This window comes from Chrysemys picta, chromosome 7 (genome assembly GCF_011386835.1).
Source record: "Chrysemys picta bellii isolate R12L10 chromosome 7, ASM1138683v2, whole genome shotgun sequence".
NCBI lineage: Eukaryota > Metazoa > Chordata > Testudines > Emydidae > Chrysemys > Chrysemys picta.
Genome location: NC_088797.1, coordinates 46375095 through 46388780, shown reverse-complemented (window position 1 = coordinate 46388780; position 13686 = coordinate 46375095). Strand labels below are relative to the sequence as shown.

General features: G+C 44.8%; 1 protein-coding gene across 13 annotated transcripts in view; it reads right to left on the bottom strand.

The window, feature by feature from the left end:
• The window catches only part of HEMK1 (HemK methyltransferase family member 1), a 133756-nt gene that overhangs the window by 27990 nt on the left and 92080 nt on the right, over positions 1 to 13686 (bottom strand). For 12 of the 13 annotated variants that reach the window (XR_010589124.1, XR_010589125.1, XM_065551319.1 and 9 more), the window contains one exon: positions 8154 to 8230. The gene's annotated coding sequence lies outside the window, so the exon portion shown is untranslated. Of the gene's footprint in view, positions 1 to 6; positions 3647 to 8153; positions 8231 to 13686 lie in introns of those variants that run through there. The other variant, XM_065551330.1, reaches the window with a different exon arrangement.

The following is a 13686-nucleotide window of genomic DNA, read 5'->3' as shown; positions in this document are numbered from 1 at the left end:
ACATACCAGGCGTGTTCGTCATAAGATCCTTTAATGCTCTGCCAGGTATGGCTGAGGTTAGCTTAAATGAGGTATTTTACACACAGTGCCACCTAGTGGCTGAACAGTACAATACAGTTTCACATTCCATTACATCTCTCCATTTAAGTTCTACATTCCTACCATTTACAATATTTACACTATCACACTGTCTTTGAAGTTCAGGATGTATCCGTCTGTTAAGTGTCTCTGAATTGTACTTGTTTTCCAATTAAACAACCCAAACACACAACCACTTAGCCATCTGGCTGTCCATTAGTTGCAATGACTGGCTGTGGTTGGTCCCGAATCCTTGCGTCTTCTTCTTCTGTTCTCCATCCACCATCTGTAGAGTTTGCTCTGTTCATTGTTCTCTCTGAAGAACAAACTGTAGATGTCAATGGTTTCTGTTTAACTCTCCACCATCAATCACATATGATCTGGGCACTGAATTCTTTTTCTTTACGACAGCTGGAGTTGTCCACACCTTTTCTCCACCCAATTTGATATGAACATCGTCACTAGGTTCTAGACCCAGCAGTTCTCTAACTGAATGAAATCTGTTGCAAAAGCATTCATAAGCTCTTTAAGCCTTTTTATCCAATTTGGCAACTCTCTTCGTGTCTGGCCACTTTGGAGCTGGATTCTTTTCCAAAGTTGGAACAGTAGTTCTGAGTTGTCTTCCCATCAGGAGTTGTGCTGGGTTATGCCCAGTAGCTGCTGTTGGTGTTGATCTGTAACTCAGAAGAGCAAGGAATGGATTTTCCTGTTGTAGGATTTTCTTGGCTGTCTGTATAGCTCTCTCAGCCTCTCCATTTGCTTGTGGATAATGTGGGCTGTTAGTAATATGATCAAAATCTTATTTTGTTTGGAATGACCAATTCTGCTGCAATGAATTGTGGTCCATTGCCCATCACTAGCTGTTATGGAATAATGAAGCGTACTTCAGTTTCTCGGTAACACTGTGACATGTTATGTCTTTCAAGCACATTATTTCTATATACCTGGAAAAATAGTCCACGACGACCAGGTAATGATGATCTCTGAATTTGCATAAATCTGCAGCTAGTCTCTTTAAACATCTCTCTGGTAGAGGTGTTGTTATTAAAGTTTCTTTGTGTTGTGTTGGTCTGTTAGTTCTGCAATGTTCACATACAGATACTTTATTCTTTATATTTTTGCTGGTTCCTAGCTACTACACTAACTAGTTGGTCCATTAGCAGCATTTAGTTAATCCTTGATGTCCTTCATGGATGAGGTTTAGGATTTCTCCTCTCATTTTGTTTGGAATTAAGATGCAATTGCCTTTAATTGTAAGTCCATTTTGATTCACTTAATTGTCCACGCATTGCAAAGCACTCTCTTGTCACTTCCTCATTGTCCTTTAGATAGTTGGGCCAGCTGGCTCTAATGTAACTTAGAACTTCCTGAAGTAGCGAGTCTGTCAAGGTTGTTTTCTATAGCTGGTGTAGTCTCTTTTCTGACACTGGTCTGTATGCATCCAGAGCATCCATGTAAGCCTTTATGTAATCTTCAAGCTCACAGGTAGATGAGTGTGATGCTGGGCTCCATGACAGAGTGTCTGCTACTACCAGATTTTTCCCAGGATCATATTTAGCAAAATTTAAATCACATTAACCCAAACAATAGATGTTATCATCTCAGTGGTGCTTGATTCAAGTCTTTTCCATTGTTGAGGGTTAAAAGCGGTTAGTAGTCTATCATCAGTATAAACCAGGGATTCTCAAACTGGGGGTTGGGAACTCTCAGGGGGTCGTGAAGTTATTACATGGGGGGGTTGTGAGCTGTCAGCCTCCACCCCAAACCCTGCTTTGCCTCCAGCATTTTTAATGGTGTTAAATATATTTTAAAGTGTTTTTAATTTATAAGGGGGGGTCGCACTCAGAGGCTTGCTATGTGAAAGGGGTCATCAGTACAAAAGTTTGAGAACCACTGGTATAAATGAATCCAATCCACACAGATATCTGTAATGTATGCCCATACGCTTGCCAGGCACTCCTTTTCAGTCTGTGCATATCGTTTTTCTGCTTCTGTGAGTATGTGAAAGCAAAATGCAATTGGCTTCCACTCAGAGACATGTTGTTGCAACAATACACCCCTGCTATGGCCTATAGCTGCTTGCACTTACACTGACCATGGTGGGTTTGTTCACAACATAATAGTTAAGAGCTGGAGTTGCTGAGATAATTTCGCTTACCCTTTTGAAGGCAATGTCTTGATTTGGCCCCCACACCCAAGATGTGTGGGACTTTAACCATTCATTCAATGGTTTTGTCACCATAGAAAGGTCTTGTGGGTATTGACCAAGGTAATTTACCATCCCCAGGATGTGTCTCAGTTCTGGTACAACAGTTGGTGCATTCAATTCTCAAATTGCTTTTACTTTTTCAGGGCTGGTACTGATTCCATCTTTGTTTATTGTCTGTCCCAAAAAGTCGCTTTGGGGTAGGTGGAAAATGCATTTTTCCTTGTTTAGCTTCAGTCCACACTGACTGATTAGTCTTAGGACTTTGTTGATGGTTTTGTTATGTTTTTCCATCGAAGATCCATATAGCAAAATATCATCCATGAAAACTACAACTCCATTTGTGTCTGATAACAGTTCTGCCTTCATTCTTTGGAAAATGTCACGTGCACTGGTAATCCCAAATGGTGATCTTTGAAAGCAAACTCTCCCAAATGGTGTGATAAAGCACTAAACTGACTGCATTTCTTTGGCTAAAGGAATTTCTCAGAATCCACTTGAGGCATCCAGCTTGGAAAATACTGTAGCTCCTTTCACTTTGGGGAGGAAGTCGTCCAGTGTTGGGAGGATATAGCTTTCTCTCAAAACTGCTTCATTAAGTCTTTTAAGATCCACATAGATTTGTATTTTCCCATTTGTCTTTATAACTGGCACCATTGTGGCACTCTATGCTATTGGCAGAGATTTTCTCGATTATGCCAATCCATTCCATTCTCTTTAACTCAGTTTTTCTGCTTTATTAAGTACTGGGATTGAAGTCCTGTGAGGTATATGTACACTATATGATTCAGCATTGCCTCTTTAGGTTATTTGTACTGGATCTCCTTTCAAAAGTTCAATATCACTGAATATTTCATTGAGTTCTTCCACCTTTCTCACTAAGCCCATCATGGCTGCCACACGTGTCTGAGAAGTCTGTTGTTTTAATCATAGAATTATAGAATATCAGGGTTGGAAGGGACCTGAGGAGGTCATCTAGTCCAGGGGTTCTCAAACTGGGGGTCAGGACCCCTCAGGGGGTTGCGAGGTTATTACATGGGGGGTCGTAAGCTATCAGCCTCCAGCGCAAACCCCACTACACTGCCAGCATTTATAATGGTGTTAAATATATTAAAAAGTGTTTTTAATTTATAAGGGGGGGTCGCACTCAGAGGCTTGCTATCTGAAAGGGGTCACCAGTACAAAAGTTTGAGAACCACTGATCTAGTCCAACCCCCTGCTCAAAGCAGGACCAATCCCCAACTAAATCATCCCAGACAGGGCTTTGTCAAGCCTGACCTTAAAAACCTCTAAGAAAGGAGATTCCACCACCTCCCTAGGTAACCCATTCCAGTGCTTTACCACCTTCCTAATTTTTTCCTAATATCCAACTGAAACCTCCCCCGCCCTCCCCCCCGCAACTTGAGACCATTACTCCTTGTTCTGTCATCTGCTGAGAACAGTCTAGATCTATCCTCTTTGGAACCCCCTTTCAGGTAGTTGAAAGCAGCTATCAAATCCCCCCTCATTCTTCTCTTTTGCAGACTAAATAATCCCAGTTCCCTCAGCCTCTCCTCATAAGCCCCCTAATAATTTTTGTTGCCTTTGCTGGACTCTTTCCAATTTTTCCACATCCTTCTTGTCGTGTGGGACCCATAACTAGACACAGTACTCTAGATGAGGCCTCACCAATGCCAAATAGAGGGGAATGATCATGTCCCTTGATCTGCTGACAATGCTCCTACTTATACAGCCCAAAATGCTGTTAGCCTTCTTGGCAACAAGGGCACACTGTTGACTCATATCCAGCTTCTCGTCCACTGTAACCCCTAGGTCCTTCTCTGCTGGACTGCTGCCTAGCCACTCGGTCCTTAGTCTATAGCAGTGCATGGGATTTTTCCATCCTAAGTGCAGGACTCTGTGCACCTTGTTGAACCTTATCAGATTTCTTTTGGCCCAATCCTCTAATTTGTCTAGGTCCCTCTGTATCCTATCTCTACCCTCCAGCATATCTACCATTCCTCCCAGTTTAGTGTCATCTGCAAACTTGCTGAGGGTGCAATCCACACCATCCTCCAGATCATTAATGAAAATACTGAACAAAACCGACCCCAGAACTGACCCTTGGGACACTCCGCTTGATACCAGCTGCCAACTAGACATGGAGCCATTGATCACTACCCGTTGAGCCCAATGATCTAGCCAGTTTTCTATCCACCTTATAGTCCATTCCTCCAGCCCATACTTCTTTAACTTGCTGACAAGAATACTGTGGGAGACCATATCGAAAGCTTTGCTAAAGTCAAGGAATAACACGTCCACTGCTTTCCCCTCATCCACAGAGCCAGTTATCTCATCATAGAAGGCAATTAGGTTAGTCAGGCATGACTTGCCCTTGGTGAATCCATGCTGACTGTTCATGATCACTTTCCTCTCCTTAAAGTGCTTCAAAATTGATTCCTTGAGGACTTGCTCTATGATTTTTCCAGGGACTGAGGTGAGGCTAACTGGTCTGTAGTTCCCCGGATCCTCCTCCTTCCCTTTTTTAAAGATGGGCACTACATTAGCCTTTTTCCAGTCATCCGGGACCTCCCCCGATCGCCATGAGTTTTCAAAGATCCTTTGATCCTTTGATCATGTACACTCTGAATGCATAGCTTTTGCAAGTTGTTTCTGTGATGAACTGGCCCACACAGTTCAGGATACGTCCAGGGCTAGTCAGAGCTGTATTAGGTGACTTCAGCTCTAGGAGGGGTTGATGATTATTGTAAGTCCCGTTTGAGATGACTGTTAAATTTGCTCCTGAGCCAATTTTAAAGTCAATAATCTTGCCATGAGTATTCAGTTTCACTCTCCAGGCAGGCTCTGTGTCATTGCAAGTGACAGATCGCAGAAAAAATGGCTCTTGATTGTCTGTAATATGAGTCAACTTCCTGACTGCTTCAGTGCAGCAAACATCTGAAAAATGTCCATATTTCATTCATTTATTACACTGTGTGTCTCTGGCTGAACATGCATCATCTCTGGGGGCATGACTTCTTCCATACCTTGTGCATGTAGGGTGAAATTTGTCCCTATTAGTCTGGGCAGTCTCTCTTCTTGCCTCAGGGATTTTATGATAATGTCTTTTAACATTCAAATATCTGTTTATAGCATCTAAGCTAGTTTCAGGTTTTTCAAGTTGCTCCTGCCTTTTGTTCTGTTGTTTGACTAATTCAGACTGCTTTTCTTTCTGTACTTCTGTGGCTAGGATTAAGTCTGATTTCAATTGTAACTGCTGTGAAAGCTTTTTATATGTTAACCCAATAACTAGCCTGTCTCTTATATTTTCATAATTTGCATTCCCAAAAATCACAGTTTTCAGCCAATGTATGCAGAGCTCTTATAAACATTCAATATTTCCCCTGGTTCTTGAATTCTCTGGTGAAAACATGCTTTTTCACAGACCAAATTTCTCTGAGGTACAAAGCATGCATCAAACACAACCAAAACCCTTTCAAAGTCATCTTTGTGACTGTCTTCTGTAAAGTCAAAGAATTCAAAGAAATGCACTGCCTGCTTCTGCATAGCATAAATTAAAGAATACAGCCATATATTTCCAGTTTCTTTGTGGAGCTTATTTGCAATGTGAAACCTTGAAATATTGCTTCCAGTATGTTCATTGAGAAAGTGTGTCAATGCTGAAATTCTCTGGATCACTGAAGAATGGCATGCTGATGAGATCCGGCAACCTTTGTTGCTTTGTTCCTCCTGTTTGCAACCTTTGTTGCTGTTTTCCTTCTGTTTCTCTTCTTAGTTTACTTCTGACACCATGCCATGCTCTTGTATCAGATACAGACTGGCTACAGAGCTTACTTCTGAGGGAGATATGCATCAGATGTGTTTATCATAAGATTCTTTAGTGCTCTGCTAGGTGTGGCTGAGGTTAGTTTAAATAAGGTATTTTACACACAGCACTATCCAGTGGCCAAATACAGTTATACAGTAAATACTATACAGTTTAGCATTCCAATCTACTTGAAGAGTTGTAGAACTCCCAGTCAAGAGCCTGATTGGCCCATGCTTTTAAAATATGTACACTCCATAAACTTACCTTAAATTCAGCCCTGACACTGGTACCAGAACCCTTTCCCTTGGGGCAAGAGGAGAAGGTGCCTCTAAATAAAGAAGGCCTGATTCTGATCCCACCAGAGTGAATGTGGAGTGACTCCACTGAAGACAATGGTGTAAATCCAATGCAAGTGAGAGCAGAAACAGGTCCAATATTTTTAAGGGAGGCTATAGGTCCCTAAATATGCCACCTGTTCCTTATGGCCCATATGGGTGTAGGTAGCACTGTGGCTCATGCTCCACTGAAACTATTAAAAGACAGAACCTATTTTCAGCATTTCTCATTGGTGGTATACATGTTCATGTGAAGGCAGCAATAGAGAACTACTATGATTCTTTAAGGTTAGGGAAGTTAGATAAAAGCTAGTGAGAAAATGCTTAATTATAGCGGTATGAGCAGTGCTGCTACCATGCACAGTGCTGTGTGTGTAGATCTCTATCTAGAGATGGTGTTGTCTGCTGCTGAGAGCAAGGGCTTGTGGATTATGACTCCTGGAATGTATTTATAGATTTTAAGGCCAGAAGTAATCAGTGTGATCATCTATTCTAGTCTGTCCCCCTGCATAATATGGGCCATAAAAATTCCCTGAATTACCTCCTGTTTGAACTAGATCAGATCTTTTAGAAGACCATCCAATTCTGATTTAAAAATTGCCAGTGATGGAGAATCCACCACAACTCTTGGTAAATTGTACCAATGGTTAATCTGTTAATATATGCACTTTACGTCTGGTCCAAATTTATCTAGCTTCAACTTCCAGTCACTGGATCTTGTTATATCTTTATCTACTAAATTAAATAGCCCAATAGCAAATATTTGTTCCCCAAGTAGGCACTTGTAGATTGAGATCAAGTCACCCCTTATATGCTTCTGTTTGTTAAGATAAACAGATTGCACTCCTTGAGTTTATCATTAGTTTTAAGACATCTTTTCCAATCCTTTAATCATTTCCCATGGCTCTTCTCTGAACCCTCTCCAATTTGTCAATATCTTTTTTGAATTGTGGACACCAGAACTGGACACAGTATTCCAACAGCATTCCAACCAGTGCCAAAAACAGAGGTAAAAGAACCTCTCTACTACTCCTACTCATTTACGCATCTAGGATTGCATTAACCCTTTTGACCACAGCATTACACTGGGAGCTCATGTTTAACTGATTATCCCCCATGATTCCCAAATCTTTTTCAGAGTCACTACTTCCCAGAATAATTCAACCCCCCACATCCCATCCTGTAAGTGTGGCCTGCATTCTTTGTTCCTAGATGTCTGACTTCACATTTAGCTGTATTCAAATTCATATTGTTTGTCTGCACCCAGTTAATCAAGTGATCCAGATCGCTCTGTATCAGTGACCTGTCCTCTTTCTTATTTACCACTCCCCCAATTTTTGTGTAATCTGCAAACTTCATCAATGATGATTTTATGTTTTCTTCCAGATCATCGATAAAAATGTTAAATAGCATAGGATCAAGAACCTATCCCTGTGGGACCCCACTAGAAACACATTTATTTGATGAGTCTCCATTTACAGTTATATTTTGAGATCAGTTAGCCAGCTTTTAATCAATTTTCTGCCATGTTTATTTTATATCTTTCTAGCTTTTTAATCAAGATGTCATGCACTATGAAGTCTAATGCTTTACAGAAGTCTAAGTGTATTACCTCAACACCATTATCTTTTATCAACCAAATTTGTAATTTCATTAAAAAAAGGTATTTTGAAAATATTTTCCCTTATAATGTGTTATAGCAGTTAAGAATGGCTGAGAGACCTACCCTTAATTCACAGAGTAAGCCTTTCCAGAGTCAGTCACAATGTTCTCACTGATGAAGGTTCCACCGCCTCTTTGGTCCTATATGGACTAAAATAGCAATCTCACATTACTAATCTAAAAAGCAGTAACAGTCAAACAGGATAGAACTGGTGAGTTCTCATGGCAAGGGAAACTCAAGTTCAGACTACAAAATAGAATACATGACAGGACAGTATATTCAGCACCATTCCAAGAATACTAGGGAGAGTGGGCCAAACTAATACCTACTTCTACTAATTTCAATACATAAATTCAGCCAATGGCAGTGCTCAGCCCAGAACATTTATCTTGTCAAATATATCACCAGCATCAATCCAGTATGTATGTTTCATTAAAAATGGTGCAGCCATTTGTCCAATGTAACTTCTCGGTTTTGCTCTGTGCTAGAACATAGGTTAGGAACATTTTACATCCTTACAGTACAGCTAGCAGTGCGTCCCCACTGGGTACTTTGAATATCTATCCTTAGAATTAAAAAAAAAAATTTTTTTTTACCTCAACAAATATTGCTGAGTCCATGACATTGGCCAATCAGAGCCACCACTGGGAGTTCTCTAACTATTCAAATAGACAGGCAAGTTCATCTATGGTTAGGGGACACTTCCTTTCAATAATGCCGATGGCAATTTTATGGATTTTTTTGTCCGTGTCATATCAGCTATTTAAGGGCAAACATTAAGTAAATAAATGAAAAATGCACTTGTTTATCCTCCTGGCCCAAAATCAAAAGGCAGGAAATTCCCAGGGAAGAACAACCTTAGCTTGCTCCCCTTTACCTATATACAGCACTGGACTGGGTAAACATGTGAGGAGGGTCTGCATACTATCTTTATTCTATACTTAGAATCAACAAAGTGAATTGAGGACAGGGTAGCAGTGAGTGAACAACAGACTCCAGGTTTAACCTTAAATATCCTGGCTTCCATGCAGCCATGCAGAATTGCATCTTAAGTAGGGTTACCATATCTCATAAATAAAAAAAGAGGACCCTCCACGGGCCATGGCCCCACCCATTCCCCCACCCCCAGCCCCGCCCCAACTCCACCCCTTCCCCCACCCTAACTCCGCCCCCTCCTCCCTCCCACTCCCAGCCAGGGGGAAAGGGCTGCCCCAGTGCTACCAGTATCACGGTTTCCCGGGCAGACCCCAGACCCTGCGCCCCCAGCCGGCGCTTCCCCAGCGCAGCTGGAGCCCGGGAGGGGAAGCGCCCAGCCGGGGGCGCAGGGTCTGGAGGCTGCCCAGCAAACCGTGAAGCTGGTAGCGCTCGGGCTTTGGGCAGCCCCTATGCCTCCGGACCCTGTGCCCCCAGCCGGGCACTTCCCCTCCGGGGCTCCGGCGGCTCTGCGTAACTTACACTGTATAAGTTACACAGAGCCGAAGAGGAGCAGAGCCCCTGCAGCTGGAGGCTCTGCTCCTCTTAGGCTCTGTTTAAGAGCCGGGCTGCCCCAGCGCTACCGGCTTTGGGCAGCCCCCGTGCCTCCGGACCCTGCGCCGCCGGAGCCCGGGAGGGGAAGTGCCCGGCTGGGGGCGCAGGGTCCGGAGGCAAGGGGGCTGCCCGAAGCCGGTAGCTCTCGGGCAGCCCGGTTCTTAAACAGAGCCTCCAGCGGCTGCGGCTCTGTGTAACTGACACTGTGTCAGTTACACAGAGCCCGGGCAGCTGGAGGCTTTTCTCCTCTTTGGCTCTGTGTAACTGACACTGGGTCAGTTACACAGAGCCCCGGGGGCTGGAGGCTTTGCTCCTCTTTGGCTCTGTGTAACTGACACAGTGTCAGTTACACAGAGCCCCGGCGGCTGGAGGCTCCAGCTGCCCCGGCTCTGTTTAAGAGCCGGGCTGCCCAAGCGCTACCGGCTTCGGGCAGCCCCCGTGCCTCCAGACCCTGCGCCCCCAGCCGGGCACTTCCCGTCCCGGGCTCCAGGGGGCGCAGGGTCTCGAGGCACGGGGCTGCCCGAAGCCGGTAGCTCTCGGGCAGCCCGGTTCTTAAACAGAGCCTCCAGCGGCTGGGGCTCTGTGTAACTGACACTGTGTCAGTTACACAGAGCCCCGGCGGCTGGAGGCTCCAGCCCCCGCGGCTCTATTTAAGAGCCGGGCTGCCCGAGCGCTACCGGCTTCGGGCAGCCCCCCTGCCTCCAGCCCCTGCGCCCCCAGCCGGGCACTTCCCCTCCCGGACTCCGGCGGTGCAGAGTCTGGAGGCACGGGGCTGCCCGAAGCCGGTAGCGTTCAGGCAGCCCGGCTCTTAAACAGAGCCGCCATTTTCCCGGACATGTTCGGCTTTTTGGCAATTCCCCCCGGACGGGGGTTTGACTGCCGAAAAGCTGGACATGTCCGGGAAAAAGAGGACGTATGGTAACCCTAATCTTAAGGTGCCTTTGCCATACGGTGGCAGATTCTAAAATGCAGTGGGCCTGAACCATGGAGTTCAGATTCAGATTTTCCAAAGTGTTCTGATTCAGGGCATCTTGTCCAGGGGGACCGGACAGGGAACCAGTATTCACCGATACTCAGGGATCTGTGCAGAGATGGGAAAGGAAAGTACGAAACAAACTACACTCCAGCTTCATGGGGGTTTGGTCCAGCCTTAGTAATTTTAAAGTTTGCCTGAGAGTGGCAGGGACTTTTCAACTGCATTTTAATGTAAAGCAGTACATGTACTGTAACAAATCCACAGCTTCCCATAACTTCAGTGTTGTCACTGTGTTACACAGTGGCCATTCAGAACTTCGCAAGGACAGAACTCTTGTCCACAGGGCACTGCCATTTGAGTTAAGAGAGAATCTCCTTTAGCTGTTAGCAGTACAGGGACAACATACACGCAACTGAACAGTTCTGATTCTATCCAGCAGAGAGCTGTGGTACACACATGTGCACTGCAGTTCATTACAACACATTCTTCCAACAAAAGCTCAATTGAGATAATGCTACAATCACGTCAAACAAACTGATCAAAGCCAGGAAAGGAACAATGACATGCACAGTTGCTTAGTGGAAAGGAGTGGGGGATGGGGGATGTGGGTTAGAGCGGTGGTTCTCAACCTTTCCAGATTACCGTACCCCTTTCAGGAGTCTGATTTGTCTGGTGTATTCCCCAAGTTTCACCTCCCTTAAAAACTACTTGCTTACAAAATCAGGCATAAAAATACAAGTGTCACAGCACGCTATTACTGAAAAATTGCTGACTTTCCATATAATTTTACCATATAATTTTACCATATAATTATAAAATAAATCAATTGGAACATAAATATTGTGTTTACATTTCAGTGTATAGTATATAGAGCAGTATAAACAAGTCATTGTCTGCATGAAATTTTAGTTTGTACTGACTTTGCTAGGGCTTTTTATGTAGCCTGTTGTAAAACTAGACAAATATCTAGATGAGTTGATGTACCCCCTGGAAGACCTCTGCATACCCCCAGGGGTATGCGTACCACTGGGAGTTTGGAAATACAAAGCAGGGTTCTCAACCTTTTTGGGCTTAGGACCCATTTGTCTATGTTTATGGCCTGTCACAACCAGTAAATAGTCTGGGGGTGGAGGCCCTGGGGTGGTTTCAGTCAGGTCCTGTCCCCCGAGGGGGTTGAGCCCTGCCCAGCACTCCCCCCACAGTGACAGCTCCTGTGCCGTGGGGCCGGCTGGGCTTGGATCTCCACTCTGAGCATTGCAACCTCCAGGGTTGCAGCACTGCTCAGGTTTGGTCCCACCCTCAGACTGGACCAGATTTGTGAGAGTGGAGTTTTGACCTGGCTCATGGGGTTGCAGTGCCATTCACTCAAATTTGGCCTACTCGGACTCTTGTCATCATGACATCTGGGCTAAACCTCAGTGGTGCTGAGACCCCAGAGGTTGCAGTGCCTGGAGCAAGGAGGCAAGCCCAGCCAGCCCTGTGGGACAGGAGTCACAGGAGCTGCCCCACCACCCTTTGAAACATTCTAGCAACCCAATTTTGGGTCCCGACTTACAGGTTGAGAAACCTGAGGTTAGAGCTTGCCAGGACTACTGACTTTATTGTGGGGGCAGGTGAATTGAAACTTGAGCCAGGGAAAATTATAAATAATAATAGGAGATATCCTATCTCCTGGAACTGGAATGGACCTTGAGAGGTCATTGAGTCTAGCCCTCTGCCTTCACTAGCAGGACCAAGTACTGATTTTGCCCCAGATCCCTAAGTGGCCCCCTTAAGGATTGAATTCATAACCCTGGGTTTAGCAGGCCAATGCTCAAACCACTGAACTATCCCTCCCCCAAAAGTAACACAGAAATAATCTATTATTCCTAGAAACTAGGGGCAATTGCTGTCCTTCTGCCAAAGTACACTCCAGTCCAGAGCCTATTAACTGCAGATTCCTTCCCCTGCTCCACCTTCCATTGTCAGGGCAACACTCCCCGGCGTTGACGTCAAAGCTGCCTTTTGTTCGCTTGAACAGTCTTTCCCTTCTGCTGGCTTGTCGGGCTGAGGCACAGAGACAGCTGTGCAGCGAACTCTAATTTGGATTGTATTTCCAAACACATCCCAGTGCTTGGGAGAAAAGTCTCCTTCCCACCCCAAGAATTTCAAGATTTCCAATTGAAAATTCGAAGTGTCTCTCCACCTGTATAAATGATCTCCCACCTGCTCTTTGCAACTTTAATCATCCCCTTACCACCCCCTCCTGTATTCTTGCCCTGTATCTTATCTAGTGTTCATTTGTCTTGAATTATTTAGATGGCAAGATCTGCAGGGCAGGAACGCTCTCTCTTTCCTGGCGTGTGACATACAGCATAAACCTATTGCTATGTCAGGGATACTAGGAGAGAAAAAACCCTGCCCATCTGCAGAGACAATGTTGCATTTGGGGATGGATCTCCAGGTGTGCCAGTGTAACACTCAGTGATACTGGAGAAGTGCAGGAGGGAGGAGATTAGGTGGTATTATGGCACCTTTCCAACTCCTTCAACCTGATGCAGCCAGAGGCCAGCAGGACTGCTATGCCACTGAGGATCACAACTGAGCACATTGTGCTTCACTCTTTCCCGTCTTGCTGTCCCCATACTCACCTCCCCTGGAATGTTTCTTACATTAGGGGAGATAGGGGAATGGGCTGGGCTGGCTATGCCAACTCGGGATAGCCTCAGTTTCTGCCTTAACTAGGGCACTTGGGAGGGGGCCCAGGATCTGGCCCTTTAAATTCAGGTTAGTGCAGGCAGAATAAGGCTATAGACACACATTACAAGCTGGAATCAAATCAATTGCAACTTCTAACTTTTGCCGTTAAATGCCCAAGGCTCACAAAGGAATCAGAGTGAAGTGCAATGACAGCGTCACATACGCATGTAGGGATTGACAGGATAAATAGCTGTTGAGAGCTCTCCCAGTTTGAGATGCCTACAGTCACTGGCTATTGGAATTAGAATCTGCCTACATTTGGAATGCTCCACTCTCAGGTGTACCACAATGACTCTTCTACTCTTGCAGTGCGATACAAGGCTCTGGGTTCCATTCTCCAAATATAGGAGTATA